This window comes from Lepisosteus platostomus, chromosome 15 (genome assembly GCF_059453375.1).
Source record: "Lepisosteus platostomus isolate fLepPlt1 chromosome 15, fLepPlt1.hap1, whole genome shotgun sequence".
Lineage (NCBI taxonomy): Eukaryota > Metazoa > Chordata > Actinopteri > Semionotiformes > Lepisosteidae > Lepisosteus > Lepisosteus platostomus.
Genome location: NC_142625.1, coordinates 1,602,965 through 1,615,840, shown reverse-complemented (window position 1 = coordinate 1,615,840; position 12,876 = coordinate 1,602,965). Strand labels below are relative to the sequence as shown.

Genomic DNA, 12,876 nt, shown 5'->3' with positions numbered 1-12,876 from the left:
GCCCTGTTAGTGAATAAGAGTGGCTCAATCTTTTTTATAAAATCTACCTGAAGGCGCCTTTCCGCCGGTCCGTACACCGCAATCAGGCGCACTTTCAGGCTGTCCCACACCCCATCCACCACTAATAGGCGCCCCGGAACCACCACACAAACCTCTCCTCCCACAAAACTTGTCACCCCACATAAAATCCCAATTCCTGACGAGTGTACCCCCCCTATACTCCACCAAGACTCCCCTTTTTTCCATTCTTTCTTAAATTCAACCACATCTTTCTGTGACCCTAGATGTACTTCCTGAACAAAACAAAAGCCGAACTGGCGACTTGCTAGGTCTTTGAAGACGCCAGCCCGCTTTACTGGGTTTCTCAAACCCCTCACATTTATTGTACAAATCTTACGACTCATGGCGGGTCGTTAAGAGTCTGTACCCTCATCTCATCTTCCTGGCTAGTATCTGAATTGTCTGATTCAGCTGTTACCGAATCACTCTCCTCCTCACCGGAGTGCTGCAGGCTCCCCTCCCCCGAGGAAGATAGATCACTCTCGGGATCCTTGGAGACTTGCGGGTGAGCAGGCTGTTCTATCTCTTTTAGACCCCCTGGCTCAATCTCACTCCCCTCACTAGCCACTACCGGCTCACCTTGTCCTGGAGGAATAGGTTCCTCGCTCACCTCCACCTCCTCCGGTTCCTCGGGGGTGACTGAAATAGCAGAAATATTACTGCCCTCTACCTCCAATCCCTCCCCCGACCTTCTCCCTCTTGCTTTCGCCCTCCCAGCCACTTCTTTACCTTTCTTTCCCGTCGTTCCCCCAGCACTCTCCTTTCCTTCGAGAGCAGCCTCGACCGATTTTCCAGATGCTACCACTTCCCTGCCACTCTCTTCCTCCACTCCATCCGAATCGCTGCCTAACCTCTCGATAGGCAGTCCCTGGAAACGATTTTGCACACTTAACCTGGCGCGGCGCAAATCAGGACCCTTCGACCCTCTCCCTCCCTTTCTCTTTGTAGACCTACTTAATACCGGGGACCAGCTCGGGGACTCTGGTCGTCCCTCTGGGACCATATCGGCCCAGGACCTGGATTTAGGGTGTCCGTCACCCGTTCCGCCCGCCCCCTCTGCTATTTGCCCTGGACCACCCTTGTCTCCCTCCTTGGATTTCCCCACTGTCCCGTAAAAAATCACCGGACCGCCGGAGGGTCCCGGTAAGTCCTGTTTCGGATCCTTAGTAGGAGCCTTCACAATCTCCGCAAAGCTCTTCTGCCTTCGGGGACACGAGCGATATACATGATCCATTGACCCACACAGGTCGCACGTCAGTACCTGTCCGCAGTCTTTCGCCTCGTGTCCCTCCGCGCCGCACCTCCTGCAGAAGCCTCCCGGGCAGTTCGCTGCGATGTGTCCCTGTTGTAAACACTTTTTACAAGTCAGGGGTTGCCCTGGGTAGAGAAGGTAACCCCTGTTTGACCCGATATTAAAATAGGCGGGGGGATGCAAAACCCCCTCTTCTCCAGACGGTTTAGGTCGTAGCCTGACCAGATACCTCCTTCTCCCAGTCCAGACACCCGCCTCATCCACCACCTTGCTCCCAGCCCCTTGTATATCCACGAATCTGGCTAAGAACATCACCACATCTCGCTCCAGTAGGAGCGTATTAAATACATGGACTGTAAGCGTCCGCAATTCCCTCGCAAAAAGCGGCTCCGTCAGAAACACGCTCATCGGAAAAAAGTTTTTCCCAAATTGGGCCTTCTGCCAAACAGTCTCACATAATTTGTCCGACTCCATGGTTAGGTCAAAAATACCTTTATTCGGGAAATCCTGCAAACTACTAATGTCCTTTACCTTGATTCCAAGTGCTTGAAACAAAATGTCCCTTTCGAATTTGTCCCTCTTCATCCAGATGCCCTTATCCTCCGCCTTCTTGACCACAAAGCGCACTGTGCGCCGCATCTGTCCCTCACGGGACAGAGGGTGCCCAGCCGCCCAGTCGCGGGTCCACTCACCCGCCGCCGCCGTCGCTGCCGCCGCCATCCGGAAGCCCCACTTCGCCCCCTGGGCTCAACCCAGAGCGACTACCCGTGGTGGCTTAGGATCCTCGGCCTCCTTCCTCCTCCGGTGGGTTGCTCCTCCTTCCACTGGTTGGTTCTCGATCTCCCTCCTCGCCGCCGCCGCCGCCGCCGTCTTCTCCGTCGTCGTCTTCACGCCCCCCAGCCAAGTCATCAAGCCGCGGGCATGCCACGTACTTTCCGATCTTGGCCAAAAGGCAGAGAAGCGATGCCCACAAAGGCGCGGACCGACGCGCGGACGTTCCGCTGGCGCACAGTGGCGCAGGCCGACTCCTCTGGAGCCCGGGACCCGCGCAGCTGCCGGCCTCCCTGCAGCCAGAGGCCTGCCGCTGGACTCTGCTCCCCCTCTCTCTTGCCTGCCTGCCTGCCTGCCTTCCTGCCAGTCCCGGGCGGGGGCCCTGCTCTTTGATCTTCTGTCAACGGCCCGACAACGACCGCAGCCGCAGGGGGCGCCAGCCGCCCGGCTCCTTAGCTTAGGCCCCTCCCACCGGCAGCAGCTGCGCCCAACCGGCTGCAAGCGAAAGCCGAGCGCCAGCACCTGCGGGCAGAGGCAAGGGGCAGTTCTCTCTCGGGAGGGAGGGACGGGGACGCGCGCACGCACGCACACACGCCTGCCTGCCTGCCTGCCTGCCAAAAAAAAAGAAAGAAAAGGTGGATATACTAAGTTTTTTGGAGGGAAAACGCCCAGCTGTCGAAAGGGGCCCGCCTGCAGGGACGGGGACGGACACACACACACACACACACACACGCAAGCAAGCAAGCAAGCAAGCAAGCAAGCAAGCAAGCAAGCAAGCAAGCAAGCAAGCCACGCCTGCCTCCCTGGGAAAAGGCTGAAAAATCTAAGTTTTTTGGAGGGAAAACGCACGGGAGCCGAAAAGGGGGCCGGCCTGCTTGCCCAGAGTCGAGACGCGGGAAAGCGCACAGAGGGAGCACGGGATCGGAGAGGGCGAGAGAGAGACGGACACAGAGACACACAGATGGACGAGGGACGAGAGACGGGACCCGAGAAGAAGCAGCTCCAGTCCACTTCGCTCGCTTGCTTGCTCGCTAGCTAGCTAGCTACCTACGTCTGTCTTTTCACCGCTGAGAGAAGGTGGTGCACCGCTCCCGGAGGCGCTGCAATACCGGGCCGATGCGTGGAGAGGACGGAGCAAGCTCCTGATCCAGCTCCCTGTTCCAAAAATCCGTTTAATATGTGGTCCCCCGATGGGGGACGTATCAGATATTAAACTGATAAGAACAGATTTTTTATGTTTTATTAGAAATCGGTAAAAAACAGTGCTTTAAAAGTTTACTCTACCCTCCACCTTTACACCCATGTGATCAAGTCCTTCCATCGTTCACGTGCCGCGGCGAATCCCCATCGGAGGACATCCCACCGGATCCTCCGTGAGACGTCCCTCTTAACTTTCTTTAAGATGGCCGGCACTGATCTCTCTACTCCATGTTTGACCAGCTCAGATCTTGCGTCCCAGACGTGGAGCTTGGTCAGGCTGATAAGGAGCCATAGCAGAAATGCCCCATTCCATCTTCGGGAACCAGCCACACCCTTCATTACCATGTTCAGCGTCAGGAGGGACCCCAGACCTACCTGTGCGTACAGGTGCTGGCTGGACCTCCACACCCTCTGCACGAACCCGCACTCCCAAAAGACGTGGTTGACGGTTTCTTCCCCTGTGCAGCCGTGCCTCGGGCACTGGCTCTTCTTTGACAGTCCGTGCGAGTACATGACGGCCCTGACCGCCATTCGACCCCACACACCAAGCCAGTTCAGATCTTTAAGTCTGTTGTCCAGGCCCTTTGGTTGGGCCTGCTGCCAGATGTCACTGGGCACACCCAGGAGCGCTGGCCTGTCCAGTGCTGTGACCACCAGATACATCCTCCTATGGCTCAGCGCTATGTCCTTGTCCCGTACCTCTGGATGTGCCCGCAGCCACTGCACTGCGTGGCGGTAGTGCAGTGGGAGCCGCTCAGCCTTCGGGGTCGTGTTCTTCCAGGCGGCCAGGTGTCTCATACTCGCTGCCAGCCAGAGGCTCACGAACCGGCCGCACAGGTGGGGCGGGTTACCGTGCAGGATGACGCACAGGTTGGCGACCAAGACGCAGTCCAGCTTCACTGGGAAGTTCGGGATCCCTCTGCCTCCTTCCACGATAGGTCTGCACATGTCTATCCGGCGGATCCGTTCGTATGAGTGGCCCCACACGAAGGTAAACACTGTCCTCACCAGTTCCTTCCTCCTCCTTGCGGGTAGGGGGTACACTACTGCCAGGTGGAGAAGCAAGGGCAGGATCTCCACCTTCAGCACCAGCGCCTTCCCTATCCACGTCAGGGATCGTTGCTGCCAAAGGCCCAGCTTCTGCTTGATCTTCCGGAACCTGGCCTCCCAGTTCAGTCCTGAGGGGTCCAAGGTGTGAAATAGGACCCCCAGGATTTTCACCGGGTCCGTTGTTTGTTTCAGTCCTCCGGCGATCTCCGGTACGGCCAGGTTCCAAAAAGCTTCACCAGGCTCTTGGCGCGATTCAGTTAGGCGCCGGTGCCTCTGGAGTAGGCCTCCACGATTTCCAACACTCTCCCCAGACTCCTGTCAGAGCTGAGGAAGAGCGTCACGTCGTCCGCGTAGGCCGCGATTTTAGCTTCCTGCCCACCTCCACCTGGCACTTTAATTCCCTCCACTCCAGGGTCCTTCCGTAAAGGGTCCAGTAGCAGCTCGAGGTAGATAACGTACAGCAGGGGCGAGAGTGGACATCCCTGTCGCACACCACACCTTACCGGAATCCTCCTCCCTACTGCTCCGTTGACTCTTACCCGGGACGCAGCGCCGTTGTAGAGCACTTCTATCCACCTGACGAAACCGTCAGGCAGACCCTTCTTCCTCAGGAGTGCCCACAGGATCCCGTGATGGACCCGGTCGAACGCCTTCGCTTGATCTAGGCTCACCAGCATGAGCGGCAGGCCTCTGTCCTCCACCCAGGCAATAACGTCCCGGATCAGCTGCAGGGTCCAGCTGATCTTCCGGCCTGCCACGCCACATGTCTGGTCCGCCCCGACCAGCGCCGGCATCACCGTTCTCAGACGGCCGCCCAGAACCCTGGCCAAGATCTTATAATCGGTGCACAGGATCTGGATCGGCCTCCAGTTTCCCAGGTCCGCCTTGTCTCCTCCCTTGTAGATCAGAGTCACGACGCCGGTCTTCATAGAGAGGCCCAGTTCATTACTGTCCAGGGCCTCATTGAAGACCTGCACCAGAAAAGGCTCTAGTTGGTCCCAGAAGGTCCGGTAGAATTCCGCTGGTAGGCCGTCGACTCCGGGGACGGTCCCCTTCTTTAATCCGAACAATGCTGTTTTTATTTCCGCCCCCGTCACAGGCCCAACCAGCGAGGCGGGATCGTCTACCGCCTTCTCCACACCCTCCAGGAGCCTCTCCTTGATGCTGGCGTCGATCTCCTTCTCCTGAAACAAGGCTGTATAGAACCCTGTGGCACACTCCAGCATCCCGGGTAAGTCCGTGACTGCAGTCCCATCCTCGCGCCGTATACTTTCGAAGCAGCAGCGCTCCTGCTGCTTTCTCACGGCGCTGAAGAATTGGGGTGAGCACTGTTCTTCTCCCTCCTTCCAAACTCCCCGCAGCCTGAAAAGAAAGTTCTTTGCTCTCTGCAGCCACTTTTCCCTAAGCAGGCTCCTGACGTTGGCGATCTTCTCGCCATTGAAGGCGCCCCCCTGGTTCAGCTGCTCATACAGTGCTTCCAGCTCTTCTTGGAGCTGGGCGCACTGGCGTTCCTCCAGACTCCGCCGGATCCAGCAGTATCGCCTGGTGACCGTTGCGAGAGTCTGTTTGCACGATTCCCACCAGTGCACCGCAGAGCTATAGAGCTCCCTTTTCTTTTCCAGGTCTTTCAGCACTGTCTCGATCTTCCTTCGGTATCTCTCCTCGTGAAGAACTTGTTTGTTCAGCTTCCAGTACCCAGCCTGGAAGCGCGGGTCCTCAACACCGAAGGAGACCGTGAGCAGCCGATGGTCCGAGAACCAGGTAGGGGTCACTTGCCTGCTTAGCGTTGTCCACTTCACAGTAGAGAGGATGTAGTCGAGGCGTCGAAAACTCCCTCTTCCATTGTCCCAGGTGTGGTGTGCAACGTTCTTAAACCCGTCTCGAAGGCCGAAATCCGCGATCAAGGACCTCAACAGATGAACTCCCTGGCCGTGCGGGTCTCCCAGGTCGATGTTGAAGTCGCCGCCTACAATCAGCTCTCTGTTGGTGTACAGCACGGGCTCCAGGTCTTTCAAAAAGGAGCCCTGCTGCCTTCTGTCTGCTGGGGCGTACACGTTTACCAGCCTTATCTTCACTCCCCTCCAGGTTCCGTCCACCACCAGCAGACGTCCGGGAATTACTGAGCTGACTGTTTGGGCGGCGAACCCTGGCAAGCCGCACAAGATACCCACACCAGAGGAGTTCACCCCTCCGACGCTCCACCACGAAGGACCCCTCCTCCACTCCCTCTGAAGGGTCCTCACGTCGTCGAGGTCCTTGAGATGGACTTCCTGCAGAAAGGTCACATCCAGATACCTTCGAGACAGGTAGGAAAACACTGCCACTCTTTTTTCCTGCTTCCTCAGACCCCTCACGTTAGCTGTTGCAACTGTGAGGGTCATGGTGGGTCTTGAGGGAGGCTGTCACTCTCCATTCCTTCCGATCGGCTGGAATCGGGTGAGCTCGCCGTCCCTGCTGTACTCTCCGAGCTGCCATCCTCCGTGTCCATAAACTGGACCAAGCGGCTGTCCGGGGACTCTCGTTCCGGAGTTGGCGTTTCAGGCAGGCAGGCGACTATGGGGCTTCCATCGTCCGTTACGTTGGCCGACACTGAATAGACGGCCAGCATTGCCGCCCCTGACCCCTGCCCTGGGGGGAGAGATTCCGAGGTGCTTTCGGCCTCGGAGTCACTCGAGGCCGACAAAACTCCCTCCTCCTCTTCCATCCCCTCAGAGTCTGCGAAGTCTCCCGGGTCTTCCTCCTGGCCTTCCTCCTCGGCCGTCCTCTTCTTCTTCTCCTGCGTCTCCTGTTGACGCCTTTCCGCCCTCTGCCTCTTCGACCTCCTCTTCTTTCCTGCGCCCTGCAGGATTACCATCCCCTCCTCCTCTGTTGGCGTCGGTGCCGGTGTCGCAGTTCTTCCCCCGCCCTTCAGGGGGCGCCCCTTCTTCACCACCTCCGCCCAGGTTCCGGCCCCTCCGTCTGCTCCTCGTGATGTTCCAGGACGTTCACCGTCCTCTCCCTGCGCTGTCTCCAGTTGCTCCACGTCGGAGCCCCACGACGTTCCTGGCCGCTCTCCGTCCTCTTCTCCCTGGCGCTCCTCTCTCTCCCGTCTTCCTCCCTTCTTCTTCCCCTTACCGGGGGGCCTGCTACCCGTCGGTCGGCCTTCCCCCTCACTGTCTTCATCTGCCTGCCTGACCCATTCTCTGACCGCCTCCTCCATGCTCACCTTCTCCGTGGCCGCCTTCTCCGTGGCCGCCTTCTCCGTGGCCGCCTCCTCCATGGCCGTGCCCCTCTTGTTGCACTGCCGGAACAGGTGGCCTCTATCCCCGCACAAGGAGCACTCTTTCACCTTGCACTCTCGGGTTTGGTGTCCCTGGCAGCCGCACTTCCCACATTTCTCCGCCGTGCATGCCCCCTCTCTGTGCCCGAAGGTCCGGCACCTCCTGCAAAAGTCAGGCTGGTCCCAATAAAACATGTACCCCCTACCTCCTCCTATGGCGAATGTGCCTGGTGGGTGGCTGTATCCGTCCTTTGATGTTTTGTCCTGCCGCAACTCCACCAGATACCGACGTTTTCCCGTCCACACAGTACGTGTGTCCTTGAGCCCCAAGGGACCCGTCTTCACATCCACGTACCTGCTTAGGAAGGTAGTCACGTCTTTCACAAACGGATCAAACATGTGCAAAACCACCCACCTCTTGCTGTCGCTCTGCAGTCCCCCACACTCATACTCCGGAAATCCGCCGTTCTTAATGATCTCGTTGCATTTCCCTACCATTCTCTTGTGGATATCGGCGCTGATAAAGGTGGTGTCGATGAATTTCTGTGGCTGGTTCCCCTGCACACACAAGATCTCTGCTGCCTTCAGCCCCAAAGCTCCAAACAGGACGTCATCCTCAAACTTTTCCCTTCCAGGTGGTGCTGTCTCCGGTTTCCAGCGGAAGCGGAGAGTCCACTTAATGCTGGGGTCCTTCCCAGCCCTCCTCGCCTCTCCAGGCTCTGCAGCCATGGTTGGAGCAGCCTTTCGGCCGCAAAAACAGCCACGAAATGCAAAGCCGGGTGAAAATTCAAAGGTCCGACGTCCAAACGCAAAAAATCGTAGTCCAAAAGCAATCCGGGTCCAAAATCCAGGCAATCCAAACGTGTCTCCGCAAAACGCTGTCCTCTTGATCCTCTCTCCCTCGACCTCTGACCTTAGCCAAAAGGCCGAGAAGCGATGCCCACAAAGGCGCGGACCGACGCGCGGGCGTTCCGCTGGCGCACAGTGGCGCAGGCCGACTCCTCTGGAGCCCGGGACCCACGCAGCTGCCGGCCTCCCTGCAGCCAGAGGCCTGCCGCGGGACTCTGCTCCTCCTCTCTCTTGCCTGCCTGCCTGCCTTCCTGCCAGTCCCGGGCGGGGGCCCTGCTCTTTGATCTTCTGTCAACGGCCCGACAACGACCGCAGCCGCAGGGGGCGCCAGCCGCCCGGCCTCCTTAGCTTAGGCCCCTCCCACCGGCAGCAGCTGTGCCCAACCGGCTGCAAGCGAAAGCCGAGCGCCAGCACCTGCGGGCAGAGGCAAGGGGCAGCTCTCTCTCGGGAGGGAGGGACGGGGACGCGCGCGCGCACGCACACACGCCTGCCTGCCTGCCTGCCTGCCTGCCGAAAAAAAAGAAAGAAAAGGTGGATATACTAAGTTTTTTGGAGGGAAAACACCCAGCTGTCGAAAGGGGCCCGCCTGCAGGGACGGGGACGGACACACACACACGCAAGCAAGCAAGCAAGCAAGCCACGCCTGCCTCCCTGGGAAAAGGCTGAAAAACCTAAGTTTTTTGGAGGGAAAACGCACGGGAGCCGAAAAGGGGGCCGGCCTGCTTGCCCAGAGAGTCGAGACGCGGGAAAGCGCACAGAGGGAGCACGGGAACGGAGAGGGCGAGAGAGAGACGGACACAGAGACACACAGATGGACGAGGGACGAGGGACGAGAGACGGGGACCGAGAAGAAGGAGCTCCAGTCCACTTCGCTCGCTTGCTTGCTCGCTAGCTAGCTAGCTACCTACGTCTGTCTTTTCACCGCTGAGAGAAGGTGGTGCACCGCTCCCGGAGGCGCTGCAATACCGGGCCGATGCGTGGAGAGGACGGAGCAAGCTCCTGATCCAGCTCCCTGTTCCAAAAATCCGTTTAATATGTGGTCCCCCGATGGGGGACGTATCAGATATTAAACTGATAAGAACAGATTTTTTTTTTTTATTATACAAAATACAAAAGAAATTCCAAAAACTCCAAAGAACAAAACACAATCCCAAATACACAATAGTCACAATAACAACCAAAGTCATCTCAACCCATAATTCTGTTAAACACAAAATTCCATTCAGTAGTCAACTAACAAAAACTTCTAAATACTAACAACACTTCTCATTCAATTCCCAACAAATTATTACACAGCAAAATCCATACAAAACACAAATCTGTCTAAATCTATTACATAATCTCAAACCCCACTAATCTCCATAGCCCCGCCCTTTATGCAAATAAAACCAAAACCCCATCCCCAAACTTACAGTACATTCATTCCCTTAACCCCATTATATACAGTCTGCGTCCCATCACAGTTTACAAAACACTTCCCCACCAACATCATCTCATTTACATCCCACCCCATATATAAATTATCTACACAATCCAGTTCCCCTACAAACACACCCCCATCAAACCCACTTAAAACAGAACACATCCACTTAGTCAAAAACAAACATAGCACAAAAGCATCCTAAATACAACTAAACACAGTCATCATCTTCACACAACAGGTTAACAAATTTCTCAGCAGCAGCTTTACACTCCCCTTTAGTTTTCCCCAACACACGAAACCCTTCAAGCATTCTTTTTTCCAGAAACGAGTACTCCAAAAGTAGCTGCGGATATTTCTTTTCCACATACCGTGACACAACCATTACCCGTTTCCTATCAACACTCTCCACAATAATATCCCCCACTTCTGTATCCACCCTCCCTCGAAACCCCCTTTTAATTCTTTTCAAGGCCAGACAGAGAAAATACGACCCTCTCTTTCCTCCCTCCACTGCTTCCACTCAATGTCTCCATCCCAAAAATCCGTCCCACCCTCTACTAACTCTTTCCCTCCCATCTGCACCTCCCCCTTTGGGATCTCGCCCTCCACCTCCAACCCCCTTGAATCATCTTCCTCCTCAGAATCAACATCTTCAGTTAGAACAGCAAAGGGGTTTGCACTCTCCACTGCCTGCCCACCTACTTCCACCTTTTGTCTAACAACACCCTTCCCTTTCCCTTTCCCCTTCTGAACCACTGACCAATCAATACCCTCACCCCCCTCCCACACTTGACCAGGCCCACTTGGATCGTCGTCCTCCACCTCCTCAGGGTCACCAACTGCCGCTTTCTTCCGACGAGGGACTCCCCTCTCCGCCACTTGACCTGTTCCACTTGAGTCGCTGACGCCCTTCACCTCCTCAGGATCACGATCCGCCACCCTCTTCCGACAAGGAACTCCTGAAACAGACATCCCCTGGCTCCCCGAAGGCCCCTCATCACCGTCCATTTCAATGTCAGGCACACTCTCCGCCCATAATACCCTTCCTGAATCTTCAGCCAACGCCTTCACCATTTCGGTAACCTCCTCCAGACCCTCTCCCTGCTCAGGAAACACCAAACCTCCATCCTTCTCCACCTCACCTCCAGCCGCCACCATAGCCTCCGTCTCCTCAGACCTCCGTTCTCCTGAAGCTGCTCCCGTCATTCTTGCAAAGGACTCTCCAGCAGTCGACCGGGCACGAGCTGCACCTGCATAGCTCCTTGATCTTTGAAAACAGTTCCTATACACATGGCTCGCTTCACCACACAGATTACAAGATAAGGGCTTGGCACACTTCTCTGCCCTGTGCCCTTTTTCACCACACCTTCTACAACATAGAACAGAGCATTAAGCCGCCACGTGACCCTCAGCTGCACAATTCCGACATACAAACGGCTGCCCCGGGTAATTCAGGTGACCTCCATTAGAACCGATCATAAAGAAAGCTGGCGGGTGAACATACCCACCTTTCTCAGTCCCCATAGTCCTTAGGCGCACCATGTATCTTCTTTTCCCCGTCCAGAAATTCCGAGAGTCCTTAACCTTTACACCATTCCCCTGAATGTCCACAAATCTTCTCAAAAAACATACAAGCTCAGATTCTGGCACATACGGATTATGCATATGAACAGTCAAAGGCCTTAGCTCTCTGGCAAACAATGGTTCTATAACAAAATTAACAAAAGGCAAATTCTCCTTCTGAGCTTGTAAAACGTTCCACTTCTCCATACAAACTTTCTCAGAAATAAAAGAAACATCAAAAATACCTTTCCCAGGAAAATCTTGAAAGCAAAAGACATCCGAAACCTCCACTCCCAATGCTTGGAACAGCACGATGTCAGAAAAATCTTCCCTCTTCATCCTTTCGGCTCCCGGTCTCTCCTTCCATACGAAACGAACAGAATTCCGCATCCGTCCCTCTCTTCCCAACCGCTCTCCATCTGCCGAAGCCGCAACTCCGCCAATCGCCGCCATCGCTCCATCCTCCGTCCTCCGGCTGACTCTGTCTCCAACAGCCGCCTCCACCGACGTCTCTTCCCCGCCCTCCCGACCCCCCGCGACTAAGACCTCGGAACTGCGGGCATGCCACTTGAACCTTGATCTTAGCCAAAAGGCCGAGAAGCGATGCCCGACGCCGGCCTTGGGCGGGCGCGCGGGCGTCCGGCTGGCACGCAGCGGCGCAGGCCGACGCCTCGGGAGCCCGGTCCGCACGCGGCTGCCGGCCGCCCGGACTCCGCTCTCCCCCTCTCTTGCCTGCCTGCTCGCTCGCCTGCCTGCCTGCCAGTCCCGGGCGGGGGCCCTGCTCTTGGATCTCCTGTCAACGGCCCGACAACGACCGCAGCCGCAGGGGGGCGCCAGCCGGCCGGCCTCCTTAGCTTAGGCCCGTCCCACCAGCAGCAGCTGTGCCGAGCGAGCTGCAAGCTAAAGCGGACCGTCGGCACCTGCGGGCAGAGGCAAGGGGCAGCGCTCTCTCGGGAGGGACGGGGACACACACACACACACACACACACACACACACACACACAAAAGCCACGCCTGCCTCCCTGGGAAAAGGCTGAAAAAACTAAGTTTTTTGGAGGGAAAACGCACGGGAGCCGAAAAGGGGGCCGGCCTGCTTGCCCAGAGAGTCGAGACGCGGGAAAGTGCACAGAGGGAGCACGGGAACGGAGACGGGGAGGGGGAGGGGGAGAGAGAGACACACAGATGGACGAGAGACGAGACCCGAGAAGAAGGAGCTCCAGTCCACCTCGCTAGCTACCTACGTCTGTCTTTTCACCGCTGAGAGAAGGTGGTGCACCGCTCCCGGAGGTGCTGCAATACCGGGCTGATGCGTGGAGAGGACGGAGCAAGCTCCTGATCCAGCTCCCTGTTCCAAAAATCCGTTTAATATGTGGTCCCCCGATGGGGGACGTATCAGATATTAAACTGATAAGAACATATTTTTTTTTTTTATTAAAGTACAAAAGAAAC

The 12,876-nt window shown here is 56.6% G+C and overlaps 3 non-coding genes across 3 annotated transcripts; all 3 read right to left on the bottom strand.

Annotated features, from left to right (window-relative positions):
- Positions 1 to 3,158: 3,158 nt before the first annotated feature.
- LOC148647606 (U2 spliceosomal RNA) lies at positions 3,159 to 3,347 on the bottom strand. Its single transcript, XR_015926893.1, has one exon. It is a non-coding gene; the product is annotated as a U2 spliceosomal RNA (small nuclear RNA).
- Positions 3,348 to 9,373: 6,026 nt separating this feature from the next.
- On the bottom strand, positions 9,374 to 9,561 carry LOC148647605 (U2 spliceosomal RNA). Its single transcript, XR_015926837.1, has one exon. It is a non-coding gene; the product is annotated as a U2 spliceosomal RNA (small nuclear RNA).
- Positions 9,562 to 12,692: 3,131 nt separating this feature from the next.
- Positions 12,693 to 12,876, bottom strand: LOC148647604 (U2 spliceosomal RNA). The gene has a single exon (XR_015927110.1). It is a non-coding gene; the product is annotated as a U2 spliceosomal RNA (small nuclear RNA).